Source organism: Pinus tabuliformis, chromosome Q, assembly GCF_031772625.1.
Source record: "Pinus tabuliformis cultivar Carrire ecotype Pingquan chromosome Q, CPIR1, whole genome shotgun sequence".
Classification (NCBI taxonomy): domain Eukaryota; kingdom Viridiplantae; phylum Streptophyta; class Pinopsida; order Pinales; family Pinaceae; genus Pinus; species Pinus tabuliformis.
This window is the reverse complement of record NC_142296.1, coordinates 690,527,648-690,545,503: the sequence shown is the minus strand read 5'-3', so window position 1 is coordinate 690,545,503 and position 17,856 is coordinate 690,527,648. Positions and strand designations below refer to the sequence as shown.

At 34.3% G+C, this 17,856-nt stretch overlaps 1 pseudogene; it reads left to right on the top strand.

Annotated features, from left to right (window-relative positions):
• Positions 1 to 8,896, top strand: part of LOC149221418 (uncharacterized) — a 78,417-nt pseudogene extending 69,521 nt beyond the window's left edge.
• Positions 8,897 to 17,856: the final 8,960 nt, after the last annotated feature.

The window sequence follows — 17,856 nt, the reverse complement described above, 5'->3', positions numbered from 1 at the left end:
CAATAAGAGTTCCATTGCGAAATCTTCTTGCATAATAGTTCTTTTTGGTGCATCAGCTCGGAGTTAAGGCTGAGTGCTTCGGTAACAAACTGATCAATTTTTGGATCATCTTTGTGTAGATCAGTTATTCCATGTATTTGTGCTTCCTTCTCTACTGCGTTAGTCTGATGTTCTATTTGTATCTACTTGAATTCCCATTGTAGCTTAGCTAACTGTATCTCTGCCTATTGGTCAGATTTTGCTTACTGTAATTGTTGTTCAAGTGACAAAATTTTATCTTCTTTTTCTTTAATTAACATTTGCATCTTTGTTGCTTTGTCGATGGTTGTTGTAGTGTAGGCACTTGTAAACTGTGAGAGTCTAGTAAGATTGGCAGACAGGTCGACAGGTGAGTCTTTCCAGAGAACATCCATCAGTTCATTATCAGGGGTAATAGCAGTTGTAGAGTCTAGCTTCCTTTTCTTCTACTTTTCCCATTTTGTGATGACTTCTTTGGTTCCTTGGTAGATTTCTCTTAGGATTCTGCTCCATAATTAGTTTTAGAATTTTCCTTAAAGTCACCTTCTATACTTCAATGGGAGTAGGCTCCCTTATTGGTTCAATCAATAATTGGTCAAATGGGACCTTTGATAACCTCCTTTCTCTGTAGTTGTAAAAGTTTTCAAGGTCTTCACGGTCAAAAAGTAATTTTGCCATATGATTCACCTATGTGAAGGTGTTTTTCTACCAAAAGATGTCATCAAAGGCATCTTCCTCATTATTGAATACTTTTATTTTCACCATAGTGGTAAAATCTTTGACAGTGTCAAATGGGTCATATTTCCTTCTAGGGAATTTAGGTAATTGCAGAGATAACATATTATCTGCTTCTCTAAATGCATGCCATAGGTCATGTAATGAAAATGCTCCACACTGTAAAGGGAATGTAGGCCAGATGGCCTTTTTTGATTCCTTTAATGTCTTGCACATCCCTCCCTCACTAGCTATTTTATAGGCTATCTCTCTAGCCATCAAGTTGTCCGCAACATAGTATGGGAGGACATGGGGGGAGGTGATGCTGCCAAATACCCTGATATACATAAATATTTCCTCCCCAAACCATGTGGCCACTGGGAGGATATCTACTTTAGCTTCTTTGGAAAACATGGGGCCATCTTGGTTATAAAGCCGATTGCGAATAGGGAGCATAACTCCATGACAAATCTTGAAAAAATGTGGTTGAAAGTTGGATTCCCACATGTCCTTATGGTATATGTGAATGGGAAGTGGATTTTGAACAGTCCATTTCTATCCCACGATAAGGAATTTTGAACCAAAACAAATTTCATCCATTACATAGGCGCTCATAAAAGATGGAGGGTAAATCCTTGAAGCAACACTTATTTTCATTCTATACTCGATTATTGTTCTTGTTGGATTGTCAGACAAAATTTGTGCCCAATTCATTACAGTTGTGTTAACGGCTGCATCTATTAATGGAAACCACTCTAGGGAGAATTTAGTACTATCGGGTTCGCCAAATAGTCTACATGGCCACGGAAAAACTGTGAGGGGGACAAATAGACAAAGTAGTGTACATACCATTTTTGTCTTTCTTGATTTTGTCCTAATTATTTGACCAGGTCCAGGTGCAATCTGCTTGGTCATCATTCTCTTTGGAAAAGTTCTTGACGAACTACCTCTTATAGATGACTTGTGGCTCTAGTAGGTGGTACATAAGCCATAGGTTGTCTAGGGTAAAAGATTCCATAACTTCTTGGCTTCTTGTCTTAAATTCTCTGTCTGAGATGTCAGCTTCATCAATAACCCATTTAACCATGTCAGTATAAGGGATTATCTTCGGACGTGCGACTATGCGGTGCAAAAATGAGCATGTTGTCTCTAACATGGAAGCGTCTAAGGAATCATATCCATCAACTGTAATCTTCATTTCCAAAATCCTTGGTTGCTCTTCCTCCAATATATTATACATGGCCTCCCATGTAGAGGTTCCTCCCTCTCTGTTGCATGTAGTATCTGTAAATAGAGGAGTCATTTCTGACTTCTCAGAGATGACTGCCTTGCCTTTCTTCACCATTGCTTTCAACGATTTGCTCTGTGGATTTTCCCTGAAAGTGAAGAACAATAGCTATCGGATACACAAAGATGATAATGAACGTAAAATGAAATAATGCAGATAACTTGTAAAGGTGATAAAAGGAGTTTTATTCGAACGCACGTAAGAAGATATCATATCACGCTAAATGGATTTTCACACATAAATGCAGTTATCTCTTACTAAATGCCCACTAATGCTTCGTTATCCCTTAGCTTTAATGCTCATAAATGTCTACATTGTAAATCAGGAAGAAAGCTTCTAGGGTGGTGAGCCTTTGAACTGCAATAATGGCGATTTTGCGATTTGCGATATGCAGATCCCAATATCGCATTATTCCTTTTTTCTTTTCTTACCTTCTGTTGTGTTCCTACGAGATGCGAGATGCAAGTCACTTGCTTATCATTTCAACAAGTAGCTACTTGCAAGGTTTTTCTATGTAAAAGATGTTTTCTAATGGGTGGCAGACCTAAAACATTTGTTTGTGATACATTTAAGGAGTGGGTCTAGGTCTAAGTTTGCAGTGTTCTTTTGAATGCTCGAAATGCTATGCGATAAAGGTTATAACGCTAGCGCAATTTTGCATCTTGCATGTTTTGAGATAACCTTTTTAAGGCGGGTCCTTTATGAATGGTGACATGCGATGCGAGACTCGACTTTTGAAGAAAAAGCTTAAGGACTTAGTTTATGTCAGAAATATGATAGTTTCGAGCATAGAGTCCTTTTTCAATCAGTTTTACTTGATTTGGAAGGTTAGAAAGGTCTTTTGATGATGCTTAATCTATATGTGGGAAGGTAAGAATTTAGTAGTTCTTTAGAAAAGAGGGGGTATGATTGATATATTGCTTTATTTCAAAAATAAAAGAAATGCCTAAATGCTAAGTTTGTTTTTTGGATAGATTTTTTAAAGGGTCCCCATTTATTAACGTAATATTAACTACTACCATTAATAAATGGGGGGGTTTTGAATAGCACAACATAAGGTTAAAACATAACTAACAACTTATGGACCTGATGTATGGAAGTTTGTATGTGATGGTTACTGCAAAGACTCTCGCTCTATGCAAGAAAAGAAATGGAATGTTAAGAGAAAATGTGTTATGTAAAACAATTTTAATAATAAGGATCTTGATACAATAATAGACTAAAATTTTGGAAAAGAAATTTGTGATAGATTGCAACTCATGTATGAAGGAGACACTAGTATCTGCACTGGCTAAAAGAAGAAGAAAATGAGCAAGAAGAAAGTCTTTTAAAAAAGACAATGATCAATGAAATGATACCTATTCTACACCTAATTATTGTGAAGGAAAGTTAGCTAAAGGAAAAAGCAAACTTGACATAGCCTTGGTTGAAATAGAAAGATTGAAGAATGAGAGCAGGGCCTATAAGAAACTATTGCAAATATGTGATGAAAGAGAACGTAAATTCAAGGAAGAAATTGTAAGCCTAAAAACACAACTTGAAGAGGCAAGGAGAATAGAGGAGATGATGGATAATCAACTAAAGGAGAAAGAGGTACAATATGAAGGATTAGAGTGTGAATTGATTTTAGCTAGAAGAGAGTTGGATGAAAAGAACAAGTTCTGTAAGCAGCTAAGAGAGGAGATTGCATCCATGAAGGACTTAGAAGAAAAGTGCAAGTAGGTTAAAGGAAGTCATAGAGGATAATGAAGCAGCCCGTAAAAGACCATTAGAGGGACTTACAAGTAGATTGAATATAAAATAAGTAAACAAAACTAAGCAACAACAATAAGACCTAAAGAATGAGTCTATGAAAATGATTCTTACAAAAAGGTCATTTCCTCCTAGAGATGAGATGAACAAATTCAAAACATCTCAAAGGAGATTCCTTGCTCCCTTGAAAGATATCAACCTTTTCTCTTTCCATGAACATAGTCATGTAGTAACAAAACGTAAGAGAAAGAAAAACAATTTTAATCAGTAGAAGATGTAGATGCAGTAAACAAGAAGGCTTCATCACATAAAGAAACAGAAAAGAAAACCATAAATCAGATATACAAAACACTTCCATGGTTACTTTTATTTGTGTAATGAATTTGGACATAGAGTCATTGAATGTAATTTGTATGCAAAGAAGAGCACAAGAGTACACACACCATTTACGCCATATCTTGGTTAAATAAGGTGTTATTTATGTAAGAATTTTTGACACAAAGCCAAAGATCACAAACTGGGAAATACCCTAAAGAGTTTGAGAAAATAAAATAGAATAAACTCCAAGAAAACCAGACAATAAGCCAAAACCAAATGTAGACAAAAAAAAAAGTCAGAAAATTAAGGTTTGGAAGAGGGAAAAAAAGAGCAACTTGGGACTTCAATAGAAAAATGAGGTGATCATAGCCTTAGGGGGAGCTACTCGATAAAGAAAAAGAATAATTCAAGTAGTGTTAGAGAAGCAACACCTCAAGGGGATATCAACCCCAATAGTATTCCTTGAAGGCCATGATAGTAGAGTTTGTTAAATTTCAATAAAATTTACAAAAACTATCTAAAGCTACCATGCATATTGAAGTCTTAAATATGTAATAGAATTGTTTGCATCAGCCAAGACGTCAATGAATCAAATTTTCCTCTTTAACCATGCCATTACTCTATTGAATAACTGTTTGGCACATCTTGATGAAGAGAACAAAATAAAAGATCTCTACATATAAGCGAGGATGAATCTACCAGATGGACAATGATAGGAGTCAAAGTAGTTGATGAAGTTAATTTTCTAAATAAAAGGAAGCTTCAAAAGGAAACACGTTTAGAGACCCATGCATTTTTTCTGCAAATATTTTGATGCTTGCAACTTCATGGATCTTTTAACACAAGCAAAGGAAGTGGCTACCAAGATATCAGGGGACGCTTCACTGCGTTGAGAATTGGAATACTACACCTATATTATTTTTTTAACCCACCTATATTTCCGGGATAAGGCCTTGCTTCATTAAAAAAAATGAAAAATAAAAAAAACCGGGGAAGAAAGATGTGTTGTGATTGGCGTGCATTTTCGTAGACGTGGAAATCAAATTTCAGGGCTTTTGTGCTGGGTGTAGTGGGATCAATAAGTTTGTGCAAATCCCAACTTCCCATAGAAATGCTTACGCTTAACACCACCATTTAGATGAGACCCAACATTGTACTCACTAATGCATGTACCAAAATTGGTGAATTCAGTTCCCTAAAAGACCTCACAATGATTTTTTTGTGGAATTCAGTGTACAATCTCAGACAAAAGTACAGGGATCTTCTCGTTGCTGCTAATAGAAAAGTTAGTGTGAGGAACTTTGATGTGAAGAGATGATTTTATTTTCACACTAGCAAAGAGACGAAGAGGAAGTTAAGAGACGAAGAGGAAGTTAAGAGATGACAAGTAACGAAGGACAACTATCAGAGGAAAAACCGATAGAGGTCCAGTAGGCAGGGGTACAAATATATGGCATTACAATCCCTTACATTGGAAACAACATTAAAGTTACAACAACATTCACTTCAGAATAATATCATTCCTATAATTTAATGCACTCCTTATTGCAAACATTTGATATTAGGTGGCATCTTTCAATGCATTGGCAAAACGTTGGAAGCGTTCATAATAATAGGCAGAACGTTCATATTAATGGTCTAGATTCCTGAGCAAACGTTTTTATGTCAACAACTTTCATTATTATATCAATACTCCAGCAATAGATGTGTGTCGATATTCTCCATGGCGGTGTCATTTTGACATATCATGTCACATTGTTGTGTATTATATATGGAATATCATTATTATGCCAGACCTAGAGAATCTCATATTCGAAAGGAATTATGTAACACAATCTGAGAAAAACCTAAGATGAAACGTTACATATTCTACAACCTTATTATAATATATTATGGTGGATATAATGGTGGCATAGCAGAGGTTATCGTATTATGGTAGAAATGCATGGGCTATAATGGTGGCAGTGTGTTGGCTTATGGCTTTGACAAATATCATTAGATATAGGTCAGGCAAAGCATTGAATGGTTGACACTATATCGACATTTTTTTTTTCTCATCGAAAAGGGTTTTATGTAGCTTATCATGAGCATAGTGGTTGCCTATCATAATATATATTTCTCGGTACATTAAAGCATATTTTGGTATCATGGTGTTGTTTAAATACATGGTGTCAACCTATATTATATTATATTGTGCATTGGAATTAATTCATTGCATTGGGATTGGTGTCATACTATGAGTTTTTCATATATTCGAGGATGATATCATGTTCATGGTTGGTATTTAATATGTCCAGTTCACTATTCTAATCTCTTTTCGAAATGTTGCCTCTGTATGATTGTCCCATTAACAATATCCTTTTGATAGAGGGAAATATATTTTGGACGCTTAATTTATCAAAACACAGTCAGAACTATTACAGTGAGAACACGACAACGCACAACTTTCTTTCTTACACATTGTGCATATCATTCGTAACTATACAACTATATGTTGGCAATATACATTGGTAGAAATAATATAATTGGATGAAGTGTATGCATGATTGGGACCACCGATTATCACATGGGAATATTCTCACGTGATTGGGACAATGAGGATTATCACATGGGAAGATTATCTTAGTCGATGAATTCATTTAAACCCTTATAAAGGTGCCCATCAATCGACCAATAAAATAACAATGACACCTGACGGAGAAATACGACCAAGTCATTTGCTCACCTCAACGTCAAAATCAAAGGAAGGGCCCACTCCTCGATGGTCAGATATATCGGGATATGGTTCCAATCTTCCATGCACATCCAACTCTTATCTATAAGGTGGCACAATGTGGAGGTCATATATAGCGTTATAGTGATTACGATATATATTGCAGCACACTGGTGTGGTATATTGCATTACAATGTTGCATATGTCGACAACAGTCAACATATATGGTATTATATATGGAGTTGGAGTGTTAATATATAGAGCTGGAGCGTTAATATATGGTATTACATATGGATATGGAGCGTTAATATGAGATTCTATATGGTTTCTGTCAACGTATATGGTAATATATAGGGAGTTGTAGCGTTAATATATGGTATTAAATATGGAGCTAGAGCGTTGATATGGTATTTTATATGGGTTTGGTCAATGTTAATATCTGGTATTATATATGGAGTTGGAACATTAATATATGGTATTATATATGATTTCGGCCAGTGTTAACATATGTATATTAAAGTTATGCTGTCTCATATTACCATAGATACAATGCGGCCTCATATTCTCTTTGAACAATATCATGTATCTATATATATTCGATATTGGCACTAGAAGGGTGATATTATTGTTAAATATAAAATGTTATGTATGATATTATATCGTTGCATCATATTATTGTTAGACTCTCCCATACAATGAGACATCTATCAATATATATCATTGGATGGAGCATTATCTTTTACAATGGAGGATAGGTCATTGTTTCAACAGAAAATCAAAATTCATTCATTTCAGGCCTTTGCAGAAACAAACTCTTAGTCATCGAGGTCTACAATTTTACAAAATATCTGGTTTTCTCTCAGTTTGGAAAGATGGGGCTCACATTCACCAATTTTTTTTTCAACGTATGTTTTCCAGAAAGGAAATGCATATTCTAATGGTGGGTCTTGATGTTGTTGTAATGACAGGAACCACGTTGTGTAGTGATGTCTTTTGGAGTCATCGTATTCATGTTTTATTGTATCGAGGTTTCGAGCCAACCTTCGTGGTTCATCATTAGGATACCACTGAGGTTGGTTTGAAACATGGATATAATAAAACATGAATGTGATGACTCCGGAAGACATCACTACACAAAATGTTGATCATAGAAGCCTCAAATCTATAATTTTCAACCTATACTAAAGGAACCATGTTGTTGAAGAAAAATCTAAATTGCATAAGACGCTAAATGAGAATGAGTTGTGAGATGTTGTTCTCCTTCTATTTGCAAAGAAACAAGATATTCCCAATGTAATGAATACTATTGGGATAACCGATAAGCTTGGACTGTGTTCTTTGTGTTAGTGCCATTGGTATATCCATAATACATTTTCTACTTCTGGTGAAGGACTGTATGAAGATTTGGATTGGCTTTCTAACAATGTCACAAAAAAGGAATAATTTTGAAGCATTGTAATATCACAATGAGGCCTTTGAGAATGGGTTGGATTCCATTCCTTTTGAATATTGGTTTGATACATTTTGTATTGTAGTGGATGAGTTTGCTCCTTCTCCTAGAAAATTGAAGTAGATAAATAATTAAGGGGCATTGAAGATCTATTCTTGTAGTGTACTAAAATAACCACCACCGTAGATAAAGGTTTAGTAGAGAATATTACTCCTTTCTTTTGAAGTACTTGGAAACCTTTTATGGTGAGAGAGCATACACAATAAGTGAAACAAACAAAAAAAAGGAATCTATGAGGACCATTATAGAATTTGTTAACACCCCAAATATGTTCTAGTGTAACTTACTTGATATGCCTATTGTGGCACAACTGAAGAGACATGGAAAGTATTCATTGGTATACTGCAATGATTACTCACAATATTAGATTCTTATTCAGACCCTCAAGCTGCAAGTTCCAAATTATTGAAAATATATGGTCTCATCCATGGAGATTGTATAACAAAAAAGGGGGTTAATGTCTCTTGTTGATCTTGCTTCCAAAGGATCTGGAGAAATGGTGGAGATGCAGGGTACAACTGTTTCTTTGGATTTTTTTTGTGTATGCATAATGATGAATGATATGATGCCCATAGTGTCATGAGGCATCAAAAGATTGCAAGAAAAGTTGTTGTTGGATCCTTTTAATAGTTCAAAAACCTATATGAAAAAGGTGGTATGAAGCCAAATAATGGGTAATATTACTAAACCTTAAGCTTGATAGTGATTTGACTAAAAAAATCAATGATGAACCTATGCTAAAGGATCGGAGGAATTTGTGTAATCACAACCCCTTTCCATTGATGTCAAAGGGGGAAGTAAACATGACACTTCTCAAAACGAAAGTGGGGGATTAATGTTTTTCCATCAATTCCAAAAGGAGGGATTGATGGCATTATTTTCATTGATGGCAAAGGAGAAGCAAAAGAGTATAAAAGGAATATGAGCACCAAGGTATGTTGCAAGGATATTTGACAGCAAGAGATGAAGGTGATAGCAAAGAAACAATAGGAATAATAAAGGAAAAGGAAAAGAAGCTAGGCAAAGGAGCAATAGGAGTAACAAAGGAACAAAATCGACAAAGGAAAAGGAGTATAAATAAGGAATATTGGAAGAGTAGTAAAGAAGAGAATCAAATAAGGAGAAGCAAAGAAGAGCAACAAGACAATAACAAAACATAAATATGGAATTTTGTTTACATTGTATTAAAGGGTTTGTGTATTGTAGGTGAAACAAGGCGTGGAAAGGAGAAGATAGGTATGCTAGATGTTGCATATGTTGTTGTAAAGTAACAAGTTATGCTTGGTATGTTTGATGACAATAGAAAAAAGGAGTCACAAATACCTTAATGAATTTGTAGAACATCGATGCTTGCATGCGTTGTGTATAAGACTGATTTGAAAAATGGCTTGTTGGAGAAAATTGTTGTGACGGAAGGAAAGACTCCATGACAACAAAGGAAAGGATGCTGAGAAAATGACATGAAGATGTCGAGATGCAAGTCCAAGGCAAGGGAAAAGATGTTGCAAATATTATTTTGATGCATTAATGGTACATTTCATTATTGATCATGAGGAATGAATGCTCAATTATATAGTCATATGTTATTCCTATAATATTACATGATGTTGGCATTATGTTGATGAATTTAATCATTGCATGTGGATGAAAATAATATATGGTGGAGAATTTATTTTTGTGTTCTAATATTTAAAATATGAAGAGTTTGGAAACGAATGAGTGGAATGCAAAGAGGCAAGCCTATTCACTTAATATTCTTATGTGGGATACAAAAAATATCTTTATAAAAGAACAAAAAAAATATCTTTATAAAGATGTGATTTTGGAAGTAAGTGAGAGGTTAGAGAGTTAGAGAATATGTGAGAGTTGATTTAGGTGTTATGCATTAGTTACCTAGCACATATGAAGCTTATGTGAAGCAAATTTGAATGGAAGAAGAGGCAAAGATGAAGATGGATATCTGTATAATTGATGACCAGGTAAAGCAACACATTGTTGATTCCTGTTTACAGCAGGGGATTGTAGTCTCCTTTCAAGTAGTAACTTGATAAATATTAGTTTGGATCTTATTGAGGTAGGAGTCTCTTATGGGTTGTAGCCTAGAGAAAACGTATCAGAGTTGGAGCTTCCTTGCATGTTGCATCTTGAAGAAAATTACGATAGAAACCTAAAGTAGGTTGGCACCTATGAAAATCATATGTAATAATGGAGTAGAAGCTTGCCTTTGACTCACATTAATAAAAAATAATGGTTTTCTCCCTTTATGGTTTTCCACTTATATTTGGTGTCCATATGTGTTTTTCTTATGTACTGATGTGATGTTTTGGTTTTATTATTACTTGTTGTTCACATAGTCAATTTGTTGGTCATTATTTGTTAATATGCTCATTTAATGTTTTAGTTAATGAGTTTAAACAAAATAATTTTAATGTCCATGAATGGACTAAACTGATTCACCCCCCTCTCTCAGTTTAGTCAAGTTTCCATCAAGTTCAAACAAAATCTATGAGAGAACCCAACCACACATATCACCAACTATCATTTATAATGTTTATTTAATTTTTTTGTGGTTGATTATGTGAGGTTGCATCTCTTCTGAAGAACCCTAACTGAGGATTCCATAAAATGGTAAAGCAAGTTGGATAAGGAATTCTATAGTGACTATGCTTTCTAAGTGTGAACATTCTTAAATAAATTTTAGATACCTTCACAACAAGAGGTTGGAACTGATCTTCTATCTAACTTTAACTAGGACACCTCTACACATATTTCAGATCTTATCCATGAGTTGAGGTGTATAAAGTGATTTATTAGGACCAATATTCCTAACAAGTTGCTAAAATATTGGTTTATCTAATCCTTATTACCTCACATTTCCAAGGATGTCACTATCTCCAAGGTTTCTACTAAGGAACATTCCATTTTATGTGTGAAACATCTTAATTTGATCCACTCTCAATTTCAAACTTTATATGACATTATAGCTAGCGCTCCTTGTCCTTTGATTGATCCATAATGACCTAAACCAGGATGACATTCTATTTGTGTAATTGGTTCCATCTCTTCCAATGTTGTGAGCTAGGTAGCTACTCAATTAGGGCAACACATTGTTACTTCACAATCCCCTACAACCACACCAAACTCTAAACAAGCCTTGTATCCTAGGAAACCATTGATATTGACATAGTGTGGTCCATGCAACCAAAGAATTCATAGCAATATGACAGGAAAAAGAAGAAAAAATAATATAGAAACTCTTCTAAACTTGCTCAAGAGACTCAACGACCCCAACCTAATAAGGGTGGAGACATAAAAGGGAAAATTCCCTCATAATATTGGTCATGGGGATTATTTAACTCATGAGTTCCTAAGAATGGTTGAGATCCATTTATTTCTTGCACAACTAGATATCACTCAATATTTGGTTGTTTTGAAAAACCAAACTCTAAACAAGCCTTGTATCCTAGGAAACCATTGATATTGACATAGTGTGGTCCATGCAACCAAAGAATTCATAGCAATATGACAAGAAAAAGAAGAAAAAATAATACAGAAACTCTTCTAAACTTGCTCAAGAGACTCAACAACCCCAACCTAATAAGGGTGGAGACATAAAAGGGAAAATTCCCTCATAATATTGGTCATGGGGATTATTTAACTCATGAGTTCCTAAGAATGGTTGAGATCCATTTATTTCTTGCACAACTAGATATCACTCAATATTTGGTTGTTTTGAAAAACCAAACTCTAAACAAGCCTTGTATCCTAGGAAACCATTGATATTGACATAGCGTGGTCCATGCAACCAAAGAATTCATAGCAATATGACAAGAAAAAGAAGAAAAAATAATACAGAAACTCTTCTAAACTTGCTCAAGAGACTCAACAACCCCAACCTAATAAGGGTGGAGACATAAAAGGGAAAATTCCCTCATAATATTGGTCATGGGGATTATTTAACTCATGAGTTCCTAAGAGTGGTTGAGATCCATTTATTTCTTGCACAACTAGATATCACTCAATATTTGGTTGTTTTGACAAATATATTCCCACCCAACCTAAAAAATAATTATTGTTGGGTCTCCTTTCTGATGCCTTTAATACCCTATATGTTTCTCTATTTTTGACCAACTTTACCTCAAATCTATTCGCCATTTTCCTATATTTTTCAAGAACAAACTGTTAGTATTCTTGTGTATCTATGAGGTAATTTATATTAAAGCATGGTTTTTATGATTTAGTAGAAATAGAATAAATGATTCTTTATATTCTCTAATTATTTGGATTGACTCAAATAGATTTTAAGGTTCAGTTCCTTTTTATCTGACACCAATATTATCCATCTGTTACCAACCCTGTTTGTCTGGTACCTGTGTTCATTTGGTACTTGTTCTCATTCGGTACCTGCGTTCATCTTGTGCTGACTGTGTTCATATGGTACCAGACCTGATTTTTCAGCTTTCGATGGTTTGAGTGAGCTACTTCAGATGAGACCAAGGGAACTAATGGTCAAAGCATCATCTTTTTATGGAAAATCAAGATAGACTTCATCGTCATGCACTGCATGTCATGAGGATGAAGCCAAATATGTGAAGGAAAGCAATGTGATGGATTGATTGAAATATTTACACTATGATTTGACAATATCTTTAAGCTTTGTATCAAATTAGTTTGGTTCCAAAAATAGGAGGTTGTCTAGCTACAAAATTCCTTCTTGTTATAGAGCTTGGAGCCTAATCATTGAATTATTTTGCCTCATTTCCTGACACTTCCACTACAATTTCAAAGTTCCTATACTAGTGTGTTGTTTGTGTTTTTTCTAGTGTAATTCTTCAAGCAGAACAAATTCACATGCAACATCAGTAATCGCTAGCACCTACTCTAACTTTACCCTTAGAACATGCTAAGCTATAAAGAGAAGCCTACATGATCCCAATTTGAAGACTATACATTTAGGTACCTTATTAAAATTTCATTTGGCACTAAATAAAAACTTCCTGTATTCATCCGGTACTAGAAGGTAGTCTCATGTGTTTGCCTAGCACTAAAAAAATAAAAAAATTCTTGTGTTCATCTGGTTATAGAGATATGAGATCATTGTTTTATTTTCTACTATTAAGATTCATAATAATTGTGTTATGAATATATAATTACCCTCATAAACTTTTATTACCATTAGTTGTGAAGCCCCTATCCTAAATTCTGAAATACTCACCTTTATTCCCCTATCTTTCTAAGAGAAAAAAAAAAATTATGATATGGTTGAATGGGATAATCATGGGTGTGATTGGACTGGTGCCAATCATAATTAATAAAATGTAGTATAGTTTGAATATCTCATGATAGAACTTCTATTTCCGAGGATTGCTAAAACAATTATTTTACCACCATATCATAACCATAATTTGAATGTTATGATGAATGATTATTGAAACCCTAACATTGGTTGTACCATAATTATGTAGTTATTCAAATCAACCATGTTTCTTCCCATCATATCTAACATTCATTTGAATGAGATTCGACATCATTAATGGAGATGATCTTCCAAATAACCTTTGCATACGACTTATTTCCATCATTTATGTATGAGCTTACCTTGTAATTATGACAACAATTTAGTTGTTACCATCTCCTTTCAAATTATAAATTCTCTTCTGGATGGCTTCGTCATCCAGATGAGCATCGTTTCTCTCTTGCATACCATTTTCCCTTCATTTCACTCATCCTTGATGATTCATCCACCGCTAGCTCTATCACATTGTTTTCATAACCAAACTTTTGGTACTCTGTCATTTCTGATACTAAACCCTTCCCGATTTTATCCCTACAAAATTTGTAAGACCTGTTCTTAAATCCAGCATGGGGGTAGATCAACATGAACCATTGTTCCCATTTTATTGAGAAATAGAGGAGTATCAATTGTGCAAGGAAAAGTTCGAGCAAGCTAGATGGATCCCATTTCTGGAAAAGTTTAAAGGATACCATGAGGGTGTTTCTCACACCTTCACTCAAAGTTATGATGGAAAATGCATTCAGCTAGGAGGTCTACAATTAAAGATCACATAAACTACCATAGAGGAGGCTACAAGATTACCGGTTGTAGTGGAGAAATAATTCAAGGTGCAAGTATTAACAAAGAGCTTTGTCGAAAGTTCTTAAAACCTGAACATTTGAATCTTGACTGGACTAAGGGTATTCCTAGGAACTAGATCAAAGAAGAATATAGGTTGATGCTTAATATCTTGTAGAGATTCTTAACATGTGAAGGAAGGTATGCAATCATGTTTCTTTATCATTTAAGACTTTTATTACATTTTGAAGGGGGGGCGCAGATAGACTTCCCTTACTTCCTTTGGATGAGTTTAAACAAGATGGTAAGAAAAGTTAAATAAATTTCCAAAAAGTTTGAAACTAGTATTTATCATCATCAATTGATAAAACTATTAATTATTCATGAAATAAGGAAGCAGGGTAGTAGCTGGAAAGCATTACTCACACAAAAAATTTATCTAGAAGAAAGTTCCAAATCAATAGAATAAAACATGCCAGGGGATAGGCTTAAGGATCTAGACAAGAGAAAGGAGAGTAGTAAGAAGAAACATAGAAGTCAAGTTCTAAAGAAGGCATTGCTAGCCCTACTTCACCAAAATTCGATAATTAGTTAGACAAGGGTAAAATGATCTTAGAGGAGGAATCTCCTGCACCAGCAATGAGGCAATCATTAAAAGGTAAAAGAACTTCTCTTGATTCATCCACTCAAAGTAAAACCTCAAATAGTGAGAAGAATAAAAGGAAGCAAGCTGACAATGATGCAAGAGAACTCATAGGTAACATTTTAGAGGTATTTGTTGAGTTACCTTAGGAGGAGACTCTTGAGCTAAGGGTTAAAGAGAAGAAACAACCTAGAACAAGTTAAAAGGGTGAAATAGTACAAATTTTTGAAAAAAGGGAGAAACATGCACAAAAAGGAGAAATATTAAAGTCTATGTAACAAACCAAAAGGAAGAAGAGGATATTATTTCAAGATAATATCCTCACTCTTGACAAAAAATATGGTGAGTCATCACTACCTACACACCTAACTATGAGGAACATGGAAAAATAGGTAATGGTGACTCATACCCCTTCTCTTCTAGAAAATGAAGTTGATGTCTTTACCTAACTTGAAAAGAAACATGCAAAGTTTGAAATGCTTAGTGAAATAGAGGAATTAGTTACAGAAGCCTTGAAATAATTAATAAAGGAAGTTTTGTCTAGTGAAGAAATCACTAAGCATGAAACAAATTAACCTGTTAGTTCTTTAACTAGACATCAGATGATAGTCAGAATTGAGAGACTTCGGAGGAAAAATGAAAAACTAAAGGAAGAAGTGAAAGAATATAAGTTGTTGGATAGGTACATTAGGAAAGAGAATGAGAAATTGAAGGAGAATAGCCAAAGGTTGCAAGATGAGTACAATGAGGTCTCCACCAAGCTTAAGAAGGTTCTTCGCCTCATACAATATACAAGGGTTATTAAAAGGGAACTTAGAGAAGAGGCTTCATGTTTGAATATCTTAGATCCAGACAACTGATGTTCAAGTAAGCTATAAGAAGACTCCATTTTTGAAATTTTAAGGAATAGTTCAACGCTTTTTGCATGAGGACATGTAATGAATTAGGCATGGGAGAATGATGGGTCTCCTTTTTTATGCCTTTAATACCCCATACCTATTCACCAGTTGCATGTCTTCTTCAAGGACATAAATTTTAGAATCCTTATGTATTTATGAGGTATTTCTATATTTAAAGCATAGTTTTTATGATTTCTTATTAGTATAAATAGAAGAATTGATTCTTTATATTCTCTAATTATTTGGATTGAGTCAAATATATTTTAAGACTCATTTCATGTTTGTCTGACACCAATATTATCCATCTTGTACCATCCCTGTTCGTCTTGTACCTGTGTTCGTAACGTTGCGTTCATCCTGTGGTAACTATGTTCATCCGGTACCATCCTAATTTTTTAGATTTCGATGGTTTGAGTGAGCTAATTCCAATGACACCAAGGGCACTGATTGTCAAAGCATCATATTTTTATGGAAATGAAGATACGCTTCATACTCATGCACTGCATGTCATGAGGATGAAGCCAAATATGTGAAGGAAAGCAATGTGATGGATTGATTGCAATATTTACATTATGATTTGAAAATATATTTAAACTTCATATGTAACGACCATTCCTTTATAAGAGAAGGCTCGTAGATGATAGGTGATATATAGAGATTTAGACAGTACTGTTATGCTAGAGATTTAACTGAGCAAATAGCTTTGTAAACCTTTTCTGAAATCAATGGTATGAGAAATAGTTGATAAGTTTGTTGTGTTAATAGAGTCTTTAGTTTTGTAGTTCTCTCATCTTTCCTTGTTAGCTCGGCAAGGGCCCACCGAAGCCATCAAGGTAATTTTTTATTATAATTATTGTGAATATAGATTGGTTTGTGTGTGAAGAGTGACTCAATGTTATGATTCAATTTCAAAACATTTGATGTGATTTTAGTTTTGTTCTATGTGAGTAATCTTTTTAAGAGAGTGTGATATAAGTTTAGAGTTGTTAGTTTTTTAGTAAGGATTCATTATTTTTGTGAATGCAAACTTTATTTCTCAGGTTGTACATTTAATTATTGATTTCTATTTTGAAGAACAAGAAAAGTTAAGACAAGAGATATCACCATTCCCATGCATGTGCTGTTAAGTGAAGAATCTTGTTATACCTGACATTTCCAGTATAAGAATGCATAACTTCCTTTAAAACTAGTTAAATTAGGAAAGATTTCTTTGCATGATATTTGAGTGCAGTGAGATGATTTAAGTTTAGTGATTGAAACCAGTTGCTATAGGAAATCAAAGCTATTTAATGAGCCTGTAAATGGATAGACTCATTACTTGAGCAAGAACCTTTAGATCAAATGCTTGTTGAGATTCTATTTATGATTTTTTATTTATGATATTTAAGCTGTGTGAGGAAGTTATATTGGAAATTGTAAAATGGAGTATTGGTTTTGAGTGCTTTTTATCTAGGTTATACTCATTAGATATAGGAACTTATCTATTATCGGCACATATATTGCATCAGCTCTATTGATTACGATTCCATGGTTGATAATTTAATTTGTGGTGATATATCATTCATATAATTTCCCCAACGTTTTTTGCATTGTTGCCAGGGAGATGAAAATGGTAATGGGTAATGGTTTGGTTTTTTTTTTATGACTTTTGAGTGATATTGAGGATGAATAAGGGTGGAGAGAAGACGGTAATACAAGAGGTAAGAACCTGTGCATCCACTTTAGTGGGGTTGCTCCAAAGTTAATTTGTCCTCTCTTTTGGTAAGTAGTTCAATTTTGATGCTTTAAGTTCATGAGAAGAATTAGAAATAGGAAAGGTAGGTTTGTTTCATAAAAAATCCCAAAAAATGTATACGGTCCAAAAATTGTTAACCCAACTAACTTTGCGAATCGCTATGAAAGGAAAAATCTAAAGGAGAAAAGTTTGG